The sequence below is a fragment of the Rattus norvegicus genome, chromosome 10 (assembly GCF_036323735.1).
Source record: "Rattus norvegicus strain BN/NHsdMcwi chromosome 10, GRCr8, whole genome shotgun sequence".
NCBI classification, from domain to species: Eukaryota; Metazoa; Chordata; class Mammalia; order Rodentia; family Muridae; genus Rattus; species Rattus norvegicus.
In genome coordinates this window covers 66,533,028-66,550,218 of record NC_086028.1, presented here as the reverse complement: position 1 = coordinate 66,550,218, position 17,191 = coordinate 66,533,028, and the positions used below count along the sequence as shown (strand labels likewise).

At 44.7% G+C, this 17,191-nt stretch overlaps 1 protein-coding gene across 2 annotated transcripts in view; it reads left to right on the top strand.

Annotated features, from left to right (window-relative positions):
- Asic2 (acid sensing ion channel subunit 2) overlaps positions 1-17,191 on the top strand; it is a 1,069,930-nt gene that overhangs the window by 888,019 nt on the left and 164,720 nt on the right.

Below are 17,191 nucleotides of genomic sequence, written 5' to 3'. Positions count from 1 at the left end.
TAGTTATGAAGTGGCAAAGAAATAATTTTATGGTTATGAGTCACCACTACACGAGGAACTGTGTTAAAGGTCACAGCATTAGGAAGGTTGAGAACCACTGCCCTAGAGAGAAGGGATCAGAGGAAATGTATTTCTGCAGTGAGGAGTTGGTGGCCAAGGCTCTGTGCCTAGGACACTTCAGATTACTAGTGACAAAAGCACGTTATATTCTTGTAAGTAAACTAAAGACCTGATCAGATCACATAGCTGCACAGCATGTCCCAGTAAACTGTTTAGTGTTCAGACATGGCTCAATCCGGGGTCAAATGCTCTTCCCTGGATAAGGCTCCTGTCTTGTCATCTGGTTTCAGTATCGCCTTCAGCCTGGGGCTCGCCATCTCATCTCTGTGGCTGTGTATCTGAACCAAGTGAACAAGCAATCTGTTAGTTGGTAACACTGTGGGTCCAAGTAGAGTCTCCGTCACTTGAGGACTTGGTGCACAACCAGAGAGGAGAAACTTGGGGCTAGTCATCAGGAGAATGAGTGGATGTTGGACAATGGACTTGTTGTTGGTATCTTTATTTACCAATCAGAAATAACTTGGGGGCAAGGTTATACATTATCACTTGGGTTTATGTGCAAATTCTCTGGTCTCTGGGACAACCATGTCTTGGAGGCCCACGCTTAGTATTACAATACACAGTAAGACCTAACCTCAACAATTCCCCTTTTCAGTAGGCTCCTTTTCTCTCAGATATAAATTGAGTACAATTATAACAGTTATGAAAATTATAAGGCATGGTATATACTTATAACGTCCAGTATTTCTTCATCTTTCCTAACTTAATGAATTTACAATTCTGTACCTAAATCATCTTTGATTTTAACTTGTATTCTAAAACTATCTTTCAAACTCTAGAATACCTTCTTTAATATTAAACAACTTAATATTTAATTGTAAGACTATAACTAGTCTTCAGTGCTGTTAGAGATTTGAGAAGGAATAAATATTTGAGTATGCAAGCAGTGCAGAAACATAGCTTCCAAAATTTGGCAGAGACAGCTGACTGCCTGGACAGTCCCCAACATTTCTTATAACGTTAGAGCATCTATCTCCAGCCTTCTGGCCCAGAACAATTGACAGACCTTAAGTAAAGCAGGAATTATGAAGGACTAGCTTACCCTGTCTTGGCAGAGCTTAGCAGTTGACTACCCTGTGTCTTTTTGTCCATTTTGGACAGCACTTTGTCTAAATTAGGGCATTTCTTGCCTACTGGCTAGCTTGTCACAAGCAGAGCAACTCAACATGAATGTATTGATGCTCATCATCTTGAAGTGAAATGGGTGTACTGTTAGGAACAGAACTATCTCACAGTCAAAGACCTTTTAATAAGGAGATGATTTTTAAATGTCACATTCTGTGGATCTCTGACGCATTGGAAGACCATCTATCTATTCATAGCATATCTGATCAAGCAAAGAATGCCTGCCTCCAGCTACCTCTAGCTATACAATCCAGGATGTATATTTGTGACAATCCAGACTAATATCTAACTTCACTATGAGTTTGATTGACTATTAACTTGCACTATTTAATTATCCTAAACAATTTGTAATAGCAGCTATTAAAGGGATTGAAATTAAACCTTGTATTTTTAAATGAGTTGCATAGGCACAATGCCTACCTAAGAGTAACAAAGTTAATCTTAAATTTTGTTATCAATATACAAAGATGTACACCAATGAAAACCTTAAACCTGTATCAATATCCAAAATTGTACCAATGTAAGGAAATATAACTTGAATTCTGCATCAAAATATAAAGATCTCGGGCTGGAGAGATGGCTCAGCGGTTAAGAGCATCGACTGCTCTTCCAGAGGTCCTGAGTTCAATTCCCAGCAACCACATGATGGCTCACAACCATCTGTAATGGGATCTGATACCCTCTTCTGGTGAATCTGAAGACAGCTACAGTGTACTTGTATATGATAAATAAATAAATAAATAAATAAATAAATAAATAAATAAATAAATAAATAAATAAATCTTTTTAAAAAAAGAGCAAAATATAAAGATCTCTACCAATGTAAAATTGCTACTGATAAGGAGGAAGACTGCTTAGTACCCATCACTGGAGCCTGCTGGCTCCAACAGAGCTACTGGGGTTAATGTCTTCCTTGAAGATGTTATTCATTTATTCATTGGGCATAGTTTGTTTAAGAGACACTGTGTATTGTATGCTGCTGTAGATAGATAGACAGAGATTCCCAAATCCACATCCTCACAGCTTGGAAAAGACAGAAGATAAATGAGATAAATAAATTATGAACTATGTAGGGCCATGAACAATAAGCGCTAAAGGAAAAAAAATGTCAGGGGAGAGCAATATGTGTTAAGGAGGTAAGAATTTAGATGAGGCCAGAGAAAATCCCTTCAAGAAGAAAGAGCCATGTGGCATTAAGGAAGGAGTGTTCCCAGCAGACAGGACAGCCAGTGCAAAGGGCCTGAGGTAGGAGCTCACCTGGGATATCTAGCAAACGGTGGAAATGAACTTGGCAGGCCGATGAGACCAGATCATACAAGATCTTATCACTTCAGGCACTTGGCCTTACTGTGCGTGGGCTGGGAAATAAGTGGAGAGTCTTGAGCAGAGAAACAGCATGCTGTTGCTGCGTCACTGTGAACACAATACTGGGATATATTCTTAGATGCTGCCTTTAGATAGACTTTGTGCCTATGCAACTCCTTTAAAAAATACAAGGTTTATTCCCAGTCCTTTTAATGGCTGCTATTACAAACCAGGAGGATGGAAACAGACGGGAAGATCTCCCTTACACACTAATCTAGGCAAGAATGAGGTGATGGGAAGAACCAGATGCTGAATGTGTCTGGAAGCAGGGCTAACAGAATTATAGCCACATGGCTATTCAGGTTAAGGGAAGTGAAGAGGATGACGACAAGACCTTTTGGTCTGAGAAGCAGAAAGATGTAGTTTCCATCTGCTAAAATGGGAAGGGCGGAGGAGGAGCCCATTTGGGAAGGACTGTGAAGAGCCCAGTTTTGGACAGGCATGGACATTGAGTGGATGTGCAAGTGGGCAGCTGAGTGTCTGCACGATCAGATTGAGGAGGTGGACCAAGCCGGATTTATTTGTGAGTTCTTAGCAGATAGATTCTTTTTAAATCTCTAAGACAGGACAAGAACCTCTAGGAGTGAGAGTCGAATTGACCTACTCAGAGAAACATGTCCATGCCTAGACATATAGAAGTGCGTGCATGTTCAGCTCCAAGAGAGAGGGCTGCAGGGACATATGGTCGTGGCTGGTAGAGGGAAGCTCAGGGCTCTCTGAAGAGGGTCCTTCAGCCACCCCTAAGGGTGAAGAGCATTGTTCAGGGAAGGGCAACAGAAGTTCTCGGGGAAAGGGAATAAAGTGTGTGAAGGGAAGAAATCAGAACAGAGTACACAGTTGGCCCATAAGTGTCTGTGGAAGGGGAAGGGTTGTGTGGTAGTAGGAGACAGCCTTGGATATAGTCACGTGGAGTTTGTCTTTGTCTTGAGTACCACAGAAAGACTGTACACATGTATATGTGTAAATGCCATGGTCAGACTCACTGGCTGGACCATGAGACATGTTTCCAGGTTGGGGTGTGGGCCAAGGCGCTCATAGGTCAAACAGCTTTGACAAGAGGAGCCAATGGGTTCTGAGTCCTTCATTTGTCCGTGGCACAGTCACTCCATGAAGCTGAATGAGTATTTGCCCAGAGCAAAGCCATGTTTGGAGTCAAAGGAAGTAGTAAGGAAACTTAAATATGTGAATTCCATATTGCTTTAACTCTGCAAGCCACTTAACGGGAGAGGTATGACTAGTGGTCCTAGTTAAAATCTATTGGTAGGATAAAATACACTGACCAAAAACAACCTAGGGAAAAAGAAGGTACTATTTCAGCTTACAATTGTAGGTTTTAGTCCATTACTGGGGTACAGGGCGAGTCACAACAGCAGGAGCCTGAGATAGCTGGCCACATCACAACCATGGTCAAGAGCAAAGAGAGGTGAGCGCATGCTCTTACACTTGCCTGCCTATGTCCGGCCAGCTTTTTCCCTCTTTAACAGCTCAGAGCCAAGCCCATGACAAGATGCTGCCTACATTAAGGGTGGGTCTTTCCACCTCAGTTAACTTAATTAAGACAATCCTCTGCAGACCAGCCCATAAGCCAACCCAAGATAGACAATCTTCACTGAAATCATCTCCCCAGGTGATTCTAGACTGTATCACGTTGACAATTAAAGCCAACCACCACAAATATCTGTACTTTAGGAGCCAGGGCAGCAGACTCAGAGAGCTGTACTCCAAGCTCCAGGGAGCCAGGAATTGAAGCTGGGTCTGTAAGGCAGCTCCGCAGTGAAGCATTTCCTGGCAAACATGCCCCCACCTAGTAAGAGCACATAATTTGCCAGACATCAGATGGTTAAATGAATTGGCTAAACGCTTCTCACACTCCAGCCACACTTGGCCTTTCCTTGACATGCTGTGGATGGAATTTAAATATTGCCTTTTGAATCGATGCTCATTTTATTAGCAGGAAGCATTTAGAATGAGCCATTACACTATCATGGGGGCTTTTATTACTGGCCCTTAATAAATGTTTGATGCTCGAAATGGTTATGAGCCCACAGTGTGAGGACAGTCCCACCTGCTCCCTCCCCTGCAGTCTCTGCCACAAAATTAGCTGAAGTGTTCGTTAACGGAGTTATCATTTATCCTACTTTTAACTGGCGTGGGGCCAGAAAAACAAAATAAGCGTATCAAGAACCACAGAAGGCTATTTAATGATAGTGAAGTTAAACTGAAAGAGCTGTCCTTCCCACTGGCTTGTTATCAAGAGCCAGGCTTCCAAGCAAGACACTTCATAGCATGATGCCTAGACCTGCATAGAACTTATTTATTTACTCTCAAGACAGGGATTGTGTGTGTCAGCTTCCCACTCATCTCACCCCAGCAGAGCTAGTGACATTTAAAGAGGCCTTGGTGCATGCATGACTTGGCCCAGGTCACAGTGCTCTGTAAATAGCTTGGTGCATGCATCTCCTTAGTTGACGACAGCCGGGAAGGTGATAGTCCTGTGTCCCTGGGGTACAGATCTCCCAGGAGAATAGAGAAAGAGTTCCCCCAACCTGTTAGAGCCACATTGGCCAATACTGACAGTTGGAGGTGATAAGATCCCAATTCGTGTTGTGATCAAGCCACCTGGTTCAGTGACTATGTGACAAGTGGCGTGACAACTGACAAAGTCAAGCCATTTCAGTGGGGTACCCACTGAACACAGAACAACCTCGTGTCTGGGTGATGGAAAAGTCATAACAGCTAAAGCTTTTACTGAATACTCACTGTACAGTGGGCATCAGGCCAGTGTGTATGTGTCACCTCTGTGGCCCACCCAATAGCCATGTAAAGTTAGTTCTGACATTATCTCCAACCTTACAGATGAGGAAACCCTGAACCAAATGGTGAAGCATTTTCCCCAGGGCCTACCATCCCTTACTACCTGTGGACCAAGGGCAAAGGTATATGTGGAAGCTTACATAATACACGTATAAATGTTTCCACGTTCTGAAAACAGCCAACAGATATTTAAATAAAATGTCTGTCATTCCAGTTGGCCAGTACACCTTTACAAGCACTTCAGGACCTGGCTGTAACTCCAGAGTTTCAATTTTTTCTTTTAACATTTCAAAACTGGAAACCAGGGAGGGAGTGGTCTCTGGTTGGTAACCCAGCCACAGTTCTTAAACTGTGGGGCTTCTTCTGTGCATACATGTGAGCTCCCCAGGCCCCACATCCAACCTCCAGCACCCCACTACAAATGGCCACTCTTTGAGAAAAGGGATGCATTGTCAGGAGATGGAAGAGTGTACCATCGTGATCCTGGATCCTTCAAGATTCTGTGCCCCATTGCCTGAGCCACTTTTGTGTCCCTGTAACAAAATTCCCAACAGAAACGATTTAGAAGAGAAAGGTTCTTTTACTTTGGCTCCCGATTTCAGACCATCATAGCAGGGGAAGGCCTGGTGGAGCATCCTAGTTCACGGCAGCAAGACTGTGTGACAGAGGCAGTTCGCAGGGGGTTGGAGTGGAAGGCAGAAAGCAGAGATGGAAACAGGCGACCCTCACCTTCAATGACATGTCTCTAAGGATCCGTCCTCTCCAGTTAGACTCTGCCTCCTCAAGTTCCACAGCCTCCCAAAGTTGTGCCATCAGCTGGGGGATAAGTACTTAAGCTATAAGCTTTTAGGAGACAGCGAAGAGTCAAACCAGAACACCCAAGGGTGTCGAATATGGTCTATGATCAGAACTTGGGTTCCAGGCAGGCATGTCTTCAAGGATCCTGTTAAGAGGTACAGAAGGAAGAGAGCAGAATTGTGCCCTCTACAGTGTTTTGCAGAACCCAGAGTAGGTTTCTTTTCCCTATGTCTGGGCTGGCATTGTTTGTCCATACAATAAGCAACATTAATGTTTGAACCCAAGCTCTTTGGATCCAAGACCCATGGGCTGGACTCCCACAAGCTATTTTATCTCCTAAGTCCTAAATATAGATCCAAGAGTTAGACACAGATCACTGGACTCCCAGGGCTAGAAGAGAGAGATAGTTTAAAGAGCATCTAACCCGACCGCCGCCCAGCATTGCTCCCATTCAAATGGAGGCTCCAAAGATGGAGAGAATTTCTCAAGCCAGGAAGTCCGCTGCTCTCCTGCACCCATGCCTGCTCTCTCGTCTCTCCCTGATCCACCCACCAGCCCTCAGGAGGTCCTAGGGAGGTGTCTTTGGGAGGGCCAGTTCCCTCCACACGGTTTACTGTCTGTCCTCTGATACCGAGGCAGAGGCAGAGGCGGAGAGGCCCAGTCGCATCTGTGTGTCACGCTGCAGAAGCCCTGGGTGGCGTCAGTGTGCTCCAATTAGCTTCTGAATCACATTTGTTGTCTTAAAACATTTATATCCAGCCACTTCCCACCTGTGAGATTTGAATTCTAGCCTCTTCCACCGCTCTGCGCTGTTACAAGCCCACCAGATCATTCTTGTCACTTGAGTTGACCAGGACACAGGGCACTGCTGCGACTAAGTGTGATAGTGTATCCTAATCAGACATAAGCAGATGCATACTGCCATGACCCAGGGCACCCAGTCCCTGTGCATGGAGTTTATTGCTTCTGACAGCGACACGTGGCTTCTTTAAAAAAAGCTGTTTGCTTTTCGGTTTATACTGTCTGCAGATCTACACCCCTGCAGGGTTTGGGGGAGATTCCCAGCAGACAGCTGCAGGGGCCAATTGTACAAACTACCCTGTGTCCAATTACCCTTCTTAGTGGTCACAGGAGGCTGGAGCCTCTTGTGGTGTAGGCTCCTCTGCCGTCCTTCCATACATGAAAAGCACTTTTTCATGTGCTTTTAACACAGTGGCCACATGCTATGGTTCAATGGGCACATTGTTCTGGAATTCTAAATTTTCACTTTGCTGTGTGTATGCATCTTTGTGCAGTATATGTGTATAGATATTTGTGTATGTGTGTACACATGTATACATGGGAACACATGTGTGTGCATGATGTGGAAGCCAAAGGGCTGTGTTAGGTGTCTCACTATTACTCTCCGCTGTATCTTTTTATGACACATTGTCTCTCACTGAACCCAGGGTTCAAACATTGGCTAGACTGGCTAGCCAGCAAACTCCAAAGATCCCCATGTTTCTGCAAAGCCCCTTCAGTGGTAAGATTATAGATGCATACACCCATACCCTGGTCTTAGGGATCTGAACTTGAGTCTCATAATTAATCAGCAGGCTAACAATGGACCCATCTCCTCAGCTCTGCATTTCAATTTTATGAATTACTCTTTTAATTGCATGGATTTATGGCCGTCTGTATGATTATTTGATAATTACATATAGTATATAAAGACCACATTGGGTAGTTAATATCTCCATCTTCTCAAATACATTGAAATATTTGGTTAGTATGTAATCTGTATATGTTGGTAAGATACAGTTCAGTGCATGAATGTAATAAGAAAATATGGTGAATATAATCAAAGCAGATGAATGATGGTGCCAGCTCCTTGCCATGACTTTGTGCCTGGAGCCTTCAAGCTCCTCCCTTCTAGTTTTCCCAGTAAGCTTTGTGGACCTACAGTTATTAGATAGACAGCGTTGAACTAGAGTTTGGGTGGGAAAGGAGTGCAGGGTTTATGTCCAAGTTCAGCTCTTCAGTTTTAGCCTTCACAGAATGGGACTGGCCAAGGAACTGTAGCAAAGATAAAGGTTTCCCTGAGCACACATTGCACGCCCACAGCACAACTGACACTTGACCTTCAATCAGCCTTGCTTCTTTAGTCCCTTTGACACGTGGAAAGGGACTGACTGGGTATAACACACAGAGAACACTGAAGCCCAAGAAGGATCTAGAACACGCCCAAGTTGTGTTGCCATCATTTGTAAATCTTTGGCTTCCCTGGGTCTAGAGATTCCAAACAGGCACCTTGTGTTCTCTTCCACAGGCCACTGTCATGTGGGGATTGGGCTGTGCTGCAGTGCCTTTCTGCCAGCTTTCTGCTCAGAGAGGTTGGCGTTGGGCTGACATCTCACTTTTTACATTTTCTTTCCATTTTAATAAATAATATGTCACAATTCAGGCAAGCCAGCCGAATAATAATTTGTCAAGCCCAGAGCCCGACTTAGCTCATTCCCACACTCTTCTTCCTCCTCCTCCCTCTTCTCTGTCCCGTCTTCGCACATCCTGGCAAGCTCCAGATATTTCTGCCTGGGTGCTGTCACCATCCCCTGAAAAGTGGCAAGCATTGAGCCTTTCCCCCAATGTTTCCACCGCCCTACTGTGATCAGCTGTGTATCTCAGGATTGGAGGAGGGAGAGGCGATGGCTCTGAAGGTCCCTCTGAGGTGCCCCACAAGGGTCATCAGACCCTTCCCCCCAAGACTTTGGCATGGGCCTTGGCAGTGCTCTTGAATTTTTACTGTAAGGGGTATGGGGATGTCTTGATTTGTAAAGCACTTGCCTTGCAAAACACAAGACCAGAGTACCATCCCCAGAGCTTACATTAAAAATGCCACATAGGGGCTGGGGATTTAGCTCAGTGGTAGAGCGCTTACCTAGGAAGCACAAGGCCCTGGGTTCGGTCCCCAGCTCCGAAAAAAAAAAAAGAACCAAAAAAAAAAAAATGCCACATAGGCTGGATCACAGAGACAAAGGGATGCATGCAGTGTAGCAACTAGCCACCCTAGCCAATCAGCGAGTTGCAGGCTATGAAAGACCCTGACTCAAAGAGAACAGACAGCATTCCTGAGGATGTTATCCAAGTTGTCTCTCAGCTTTTCACACACTCATACATTCATTCGCCCATGCACAGAAGTGCACATAATCATATGCACACACATTTACACATGCACTTATCTTGTTTTTGAAAGATATGGAAGGTCACTGGTTCTCTATTTTCTTATATAGCTCTCATCATCATAACTGATCTAAGACCAATTTGTAGACCTGGTCTCCTCGAAGTCATTGCAACAACTCTGAGAGGGATAATGGTGAGTGTGACTATCACTATTGCCTGGATGGAGGCATCCGGGACTAAAGCAGCCTTCTGGGAAAATGGAGAGAGGAGGGGCTGATGGAGGAGAGCAGCAATGGCCTATTCATAATCTTAATAGTCAATTTGATGAGATTAGCAGAAGCCTAGGAGAGTAGTAAGCCTGATTCTGGGTCTGTCTGTAGTGCATTTCCAGAGAGAATTAACTAGCTAATTAATTAAGGGAAGAAACCCCTCCCTCAGCATGATAGCCTCCAAAAGACTGGGGGCCCAGCCATATATGGCTGCATAGCCCTAGAATCCTAGTGCTGGGGAGGCAGCGACAGACAGGAGGATCCCTTGTGCTCAGTGGCCAGAAAGTACAGCCAAATTGGTTCAGTGAAAGATCTTCCTCAACAACAACAACAACAACAACAACAACAACAACAACAACAACAACAACATTGTGGAGAGTGAATGAGAAAGGAATTCATCATTCACTACCCGGGCTCTACATGCATGTATATGGGCACATACCTGAAGATGTGCGCGCGCACACGCACACACACACACACACACACACACACACACACACACACACACACACACACAGAGTAAGCCTTGTAAAAGAAAGAGGCTTTCAATGGCATGCTTTTGAGCCCATAAAATATTAATATCTGGCAATTTACAGGAAATAGCGTCAGAGAGACGCCTTTCCAATTGTTCCCCCCTTGAGATCCGTCACAGACTATGTCAAAGGGGACAATAAAATATGAATCTTCTGTGTGAGGAAAAGACCACTTCCACCTAATCCTGGCTGGTTCATTAGAAGATCTGAGTCAGTGGAGGCTGGCAGTCACACAGGCAAGAGGTGTAAGGGCACCACAGCTCTCAAGTCTGGACAGCCCCCAGACCCCAGCACATGCAGACAATCCTTTATGAATGTCACCATTAGCAGTGAAGCGAAACCCAGCCTCTTGGCCCCATTTACAGCTCCATCCCTCATAGCTAGCTAGGCGCTCCCTTTTTATGTTTTAAATCAACACATAATATTTTTACATATTTATGGAATCTACTGTGACAATCCCAGACAAATATCTGATGTATAATAAACAAATCAGCGTAGCTGCTATTTCCACTTCCTCCAGCATTTGGCGTTTCCATATCCAAGCATTTCTTAAGCCATAAATTAGTGTCCAGCTTCTCTTTAAAATGTCTTCACTAAATGGAAGGAAGAAAAGAGAAAAGGGATGGGGTGGGGGATAAAAGGAAGGGGGAGGACAATCCTCTAATTCAGCTTGTAGTGAAAACTCACGTCTCAAAAGTGAGCTCATTGCGAGTCCAGGTTTTCATTCTCTGACATGCACACCTCCTCTTCTACTAAGAAATAGGAAATTCCTGACTCATGGAAGGGTCAAGAAAGACAGGTGGCACAGTTCTGGCCAATGATGTATATGGAGAAAGTTTCTTTCCTATTATCCCGTGGGGAGCCCTTCTTAGAAGTCAGCACCATGTACGGCCGGAGAGCAACTCCTTGATCAGTGTCTGCCCTGCTAGTGATTCTCAGCTCTTCCTCCTCAGCTTTACCTCCTCCCCCTCCCTCTTCCTTCCTTCGACATTACATGACATCACTCCAGTATGACCATGTATAATCTTATGCACATACAGTGTCCTCTGTGATGAGCCTTGAGGAATACACCCTTGAACCCACACAATCCGCACAACCAAGAAGATAATCAGTTCCCTCAGGCTCCCTTTGGGACACACCCTTTCTTGGTCCTCTTGCCTAGGAAACCCCAGATGTCACTTCTCTGTCAGATTAGTTTGCATATTTTAGAATTTCATACAAATGGTGTCTCAGTCAGGGTTTCTATTCCTGCACAAACATCATGACCAAGAAGCAAGTTGGGTTGGAAATGGTTTATTCACACTTCTACATTGCTGTTCATCACCAAAGGAAGTCAGGACTGGAACTCACACAGGGAAGAAAGCAGGAGCTGATGCAGAGGCCATGGAGGGATGTTACTTACTGGCTTGCTTCCCCTGGTTTGCTCAGCTTGTTCTCTTATAGAACCCAAGACCACCAGCCCAGAGACGGCACCACTCACAATGGGCCCTCCCACCCTGAAGCACTAATTGAGAAAATGCCTTACAGCTGGATCTCAAGAGAGGCTCCTTCCTCTGTGATAACTCCAGCTTGTGTCAAGTTGACACATAAACCTTGCCAGTCCAAATGTTGTCATACGATGTGCTCCATTTTACTTAAGTCTGACTTCTTTATCCAAGGGTCATAATAATGTTTTGACTTGTGTGCCCTTTTGTATATAGAATAGTTTGCCCCTCTCTATGACTGGGTGGTTTCCCTATTGTATAAAAGGCATGCCACCTTTTAAGACAAGTCCATTTTAATCTGTTAATGGTTGCAGGGCCGTTTGCAGTTTAGGGCTCTTATAAATAGCACCACCACCGAGCCTCTGTTTACAAGTCTCTGCACGGACTTATACTTTATTTCTGTTATTATTTCTGAGTAAACACCTAGGAATGGAATGGAAGGTACACACTTACCTCTTAACAACGTGTTTTCCAGAGCAGCACACCATTTCACATCCCCACCAGCATAATGGGAACATTCAGAGTGTCCGTGTCCGCTTTCAAAAAATGATCGTGGCTGGGGAGGTGATTCAGTCTGTAAAGCATTTTCCACATAAATGTAAGGGCCTAAATTTAGATCCCCAGCACCCATGTAAACGCCAGGCCTGGCTGCAATCATCTGGAACACCAGGGATGAGGAAAGAAAGATAGGTGACTCTCCAGAACTCACTGACCAGTTAGCTTAATTGAGTCAGAGAGTTAAGCTAAGGTTCAGTGAGAGAACCTGAATCCAAGTAGAGGTGGAGAACCTTTGACCTCTACATACACATGCATCAACACGCACGTGTGCACACACCCAGTCCCTGTCTCTCTCTCTCTCTCCCTCTCTCCCTCTCTCCCTCTCTCCCTCTCTCTCTCTCTCTCTCTCTCTCTCTCTCTCTCTCTCTCTCTCTCTCTCTCACACACACACACACACACACACACACACACACACAATGGACAAAAATGTTCTGCTGGAGTCTGGCACAAGCCAGGAACAGTACGTGGGAGGCAGAGGCAGGAGGATCAGGAGTTCAATGCCGTCCTTTCTTACACAGGGAATTTGAGGTGAGACTGTGCTTGCATGAGACATGAGACTCCCATCTCAAAAACAAAGCAAAATGAAAACTTCTCCTCAGAGTTTTCAGTTTGGGTTCATTTAATCTATAAATCAGTTTAGGGAAAATTAATATATTAATAATATCGAGATTGTGTATCTATTACGTGGCATCTTTATGTTAACGCAAGTCTTTAACCCAGTAATATTTTATACTTTCTAGTGTATAGCTCTTATCTATATTCCTCCCAAATTAATCACTATTTAATGTTTTTAATATTGTTGAAAATGATATTTTTAAACTTAATTTTTAATCGTCTGTAGCTATTTTATTGAAACAATTATTTGTGTCTATTGTGCATGTAAGATACACTCCTGTTAAATGCACTCGTTCATTCTGATAGCTCGTTTTTGATTTCTTGGGATTTTCCGTGTAGATGGTTATTTCATGGGAACCAAGGCAGTTTTGCATCCTCCTTTCTGATGGGTATGCCTTTTATTTTCTTGTCTCGGTGAGCTAGCTAAGACCTCCACCACAATGCAGAGTCCAATGACAAGAGCAGGTACCTGGCGTTGACTTTACCCAGTCTTTGATCTCAGAAGGAAAACATCCATCCTTTGCTGTTCTACGGTTTGAAAATGGCTTACCCTGCCTGCTCCCTCAAAGTCTTATGTTAATGATATAAGAGGATTCAGATTTAATCTGAATGTGGTGTTATGAGGAGGGATCTTTAGGGGAACAGTTAGTCGAGGTTAGGAAGGAGCCCCCACAAACAAATTGTCCTAGTTTGCTTTTCATTGCCGGGATAGAACAACATGACCAAAAGCAGCTTGGAGAGGAAAAAGCTTATTACCTTTTATAGGTTAGAGTCTGACTTGGGGGGAAGCCAGGGCAAGAGCTCAAGGTGGGAACCTCCAGGCAGGAGCTGAAGCAGAAACCATGGAGAAACCCTGCTTGCTGGGGTGTTACCCAGGTCTCTCTTAGCCTGCTTTCTTATAGGACTCAGGACCACCTGCCCAGGCAGGGGTGGCGTCACCCACAGTGGGCCGGGTCTTCCCACATCAATCGTTAAGAAAATGTCCTATAGACGGGTCCATACATTTCCTCATTTGATATCCCTAGGTGACCCTGTGTCAAGTCACTTAAACAAACAAACAGAAAAACTAACCCCCACATGAATCCTCAGGGTTTTATAACCAGACAACCTCGATCCAGAGAGGTAGTTCAGTGGTAGCACTTTGGCTTAGCATGAGCCAGGCCCTGAATTCAATCCCCAGCACTTTAAAAACTGCTAGTGGGGCATGAGACCAGATACACGTACTCTCCAGACATATATAACACAGTCCTGAGGAGCTTGCACCAGAGCCTAAATCATAGTCTGGACCCTATACCCCCAAGGTCATGACCCCAAAATATATGTCTTCTCTCTATAAAGTAAGAGACTGCAGAACTTCTGGTATTGAATTAAGCTACAGCTGACAAAACACTTTCACTATTAAATACTATGGAGGTCTTCAGTGCCCTGACCGATTTTTTAGTCTGCATATCTACACATCATTGGGAGAGGTGTTAACAGCCCGCACCATAGCCGGGGGTTGTGTACTTCTCACGGCATCACCAGTTTTTACTTCATGCATTTTGATGCAGAGTTAGTGGTACCTGTCCCCTCCTGTCATTACATACTTCGGGTGAGCTGACCCCTTTGTCATTGAGGGGATATCACTTCTTTGTCCTCCTAATCCTCCTTGCTCAGAAACTGTCCAGGACTTGTAGAGCGACTACAGTTTCTTTTCACGGAGTCAGCACGTTTTACCTCTTTCTATCCTCAGCTTTCATCTCTCTTATTTTAATGTATCCACTGTACAATTAGAGCTGTGGTACGTAATTTAGAACGCCAATTTGTGAAGGTAAACTCCACTTGTTAGGGCAAAGTGGATCGCATGTAGTCCCCGGAGCAGCTAAGGGACAGCTTTGATCTTTGGCACACTTTGCAAGTCCACAGCTTTCTGATCAACCTTGGCTGCTTCATAATCTCCTCTTTCTCTCTCTCTCTCAGTGTGGAAGAACTCACCTCCCCCATGCCTGGGCTTCTGGCCCTTCCTGTGGATGTGAAGGTCAGTGAGGTGTCTGAGATTTATATGTTGCTAAAGTCAGTTTTAAGGGAAGCAGCAATGATGAAGGTCTGGTGTGTTCTACGCAGAGGAACTCAAGAGATGGAAAGAGGCCCAGTCACAAGTACTAGGTCACTGTCTGACTGCATCCAGAGGACCACTGTCCTGCCTTATAGACCCTGCAAGGATGACCAGGATCACCCTGGTCGTGATGCTGATGTGTAAACTTCTCACGTGCTGTCTGAGGGGCGTTCGTTGTAGTTGTTTGCTAGTGATGGCTCAGTAGCTCAGCAGCCTCCATAGAATGTCTTTGATAGAATAGTATCTCGGCACTTTGCTAAGCTCAACCATCTGCGTACTATCATTCTTGTAGCCAAGCACTTCTGTGACAGTGACAAGAACCTTTTTTTTTTTGTATTTAGGCTTGTAAAAAAATTTTTCATTGATTCTTTGTAATTTTCCTATCATGCACCCCAATCTCATTCATCTCCCCATCCCTTTATCTCCACCCTGTGCCCTGCAACCCTCCCCTGCAAAAGAAAAAAATATTAAAATAAAAAGAAGACCAAAAAACCCGAACAAGAACAAGAACAAGAACAACACACACACACACACACACACACACACACACACACACACACACTGTGGAAGCAGTAATATGTCACGGTGTGTCACACAGTGTGCCTTTTTGCCCAAACACTTTTACTTGCAGTGAGTCATGGGTCTAGTTTGAGGCCTCTGGGTTCTGCCTCACTATCAATACTGGATCTTAATCCGGACTCCTCTCTGATATCTGTTGTTGCCCTATGTCATGAAGATCCTGAAGTCTTGGCTCTGCAGGACTGGCCCCTTCATATGTCCCAGCAGTTCATAGATTGAGCAGATGTTGGGATGAGCCAACTTAAAGCCCTGGATGGTAGCTGAGTTAGTCAGCCTGCCAACTCTTCCGTATCCCCACCACCAGGCCTGCTCTCCTTGCTTCCCAGGCAAGGTGCAGGGCCACTCTCCCACATGCTGCAGTCAGTGAGAGGCAGGGCCAGCTCTGCACAACTCTTGTTCATCAACATGCTTCTAGGCAACAGCCCAGATCAGGGAGGTCAGGAAGGCCTTTGGTGGTAACATGGACCCTGAACACAGACCCCTGCTGTCGCATGCCCGTGAATCCAGACACAGTCCTCAGCAGTAGCTCAGACTGGGCCTTCATCATGGCCTCGGGTCACAGGGCAGGCTGTTCCTCACCCACACACACCTACACCCACCCAACCCCTGTCTCTAGTTCCACCTCTCTTCATACTACACAAACTGTTCCGCTTCTTTTTCTCTCCCGTCTTTCCATCGCTTACTTGCACGTTCTAGTGGCTTCCACTGCAGGTGGACCGCATGACAGAGCATGGGCCTCTGGGAGTCTTCTGCCCTCCAATGAGAACTTTCTTAACCTTGGACTTGGCAGCTGAGTGTTTCCTCTCTGGAATACGTGGCAGATGTGGGTTACCTGTGGCTGCAATGGGGTTTCCCCTTTTAGCTTCTTTTTTTTTTTTTTTTTGGTTCTTTTTTTTCGGAGCTGGGGACCGAACCCAGGGTCTTGCGCTTCCTAGGTAAGCGCTCTACCACTGAGCTAAATCCCCAGCCCCCCTTTTAGCTTCTTAACCTTAGGGTCACCCTTCCCAGCCATGCCTAGCACACTGGCACCAGCCTTCCTGGCTTCCTTCTTTATCCAGTTTCTCTGCTTTTCTCCCAGGCAACTTGCAAGATGGGAAAGACTACTCTGTCTTTAAAGTTGCACTTCTTGTGGACAGCACACAGTTGGTCTTGTTCTTGTCACCTGATCTAACACTTGCTGCCCTGATTTTGAATGTTAAGACCATTTTCTTTTATCTAGTGTGATTTTTGGCTGTAAATCCACCATTGGATGTGTTTTTCCCATTGCACTTTTTCCTTTTATTCTTCTTGCTTTATTTTAGATTATTTTATTAATGTATCTAGTTACTGGCCTTGTTTTGTCTTTATTTTTATTTTTTAAAACAAGGTCTCACTATTTAGTGCAGACTGACTTTAATTTGTAGTTCTCTCCCCAGCCATACAAGTGCTAGAATTACTGACGTGCCCTATCATCTAATTAGCTGTTTCTTATGATTTCATTCTCCCTTTGGTGTGTATGTATGTGTGTGTGTGTGCGTGCATGCGTGCGTACCTTTGTCTTTGCCTTTATCTCTCTCTCTCTCTCTCTCTCTCAGTATATATGTCTGTCTGTTTGTGTGTATGTCTTTGTATCTGTGTGTCTATGTGTGTATGTCTGTGTGTTCCTTTGTTTTGCCTGTGTGTTTCTGTCTGTCTGTC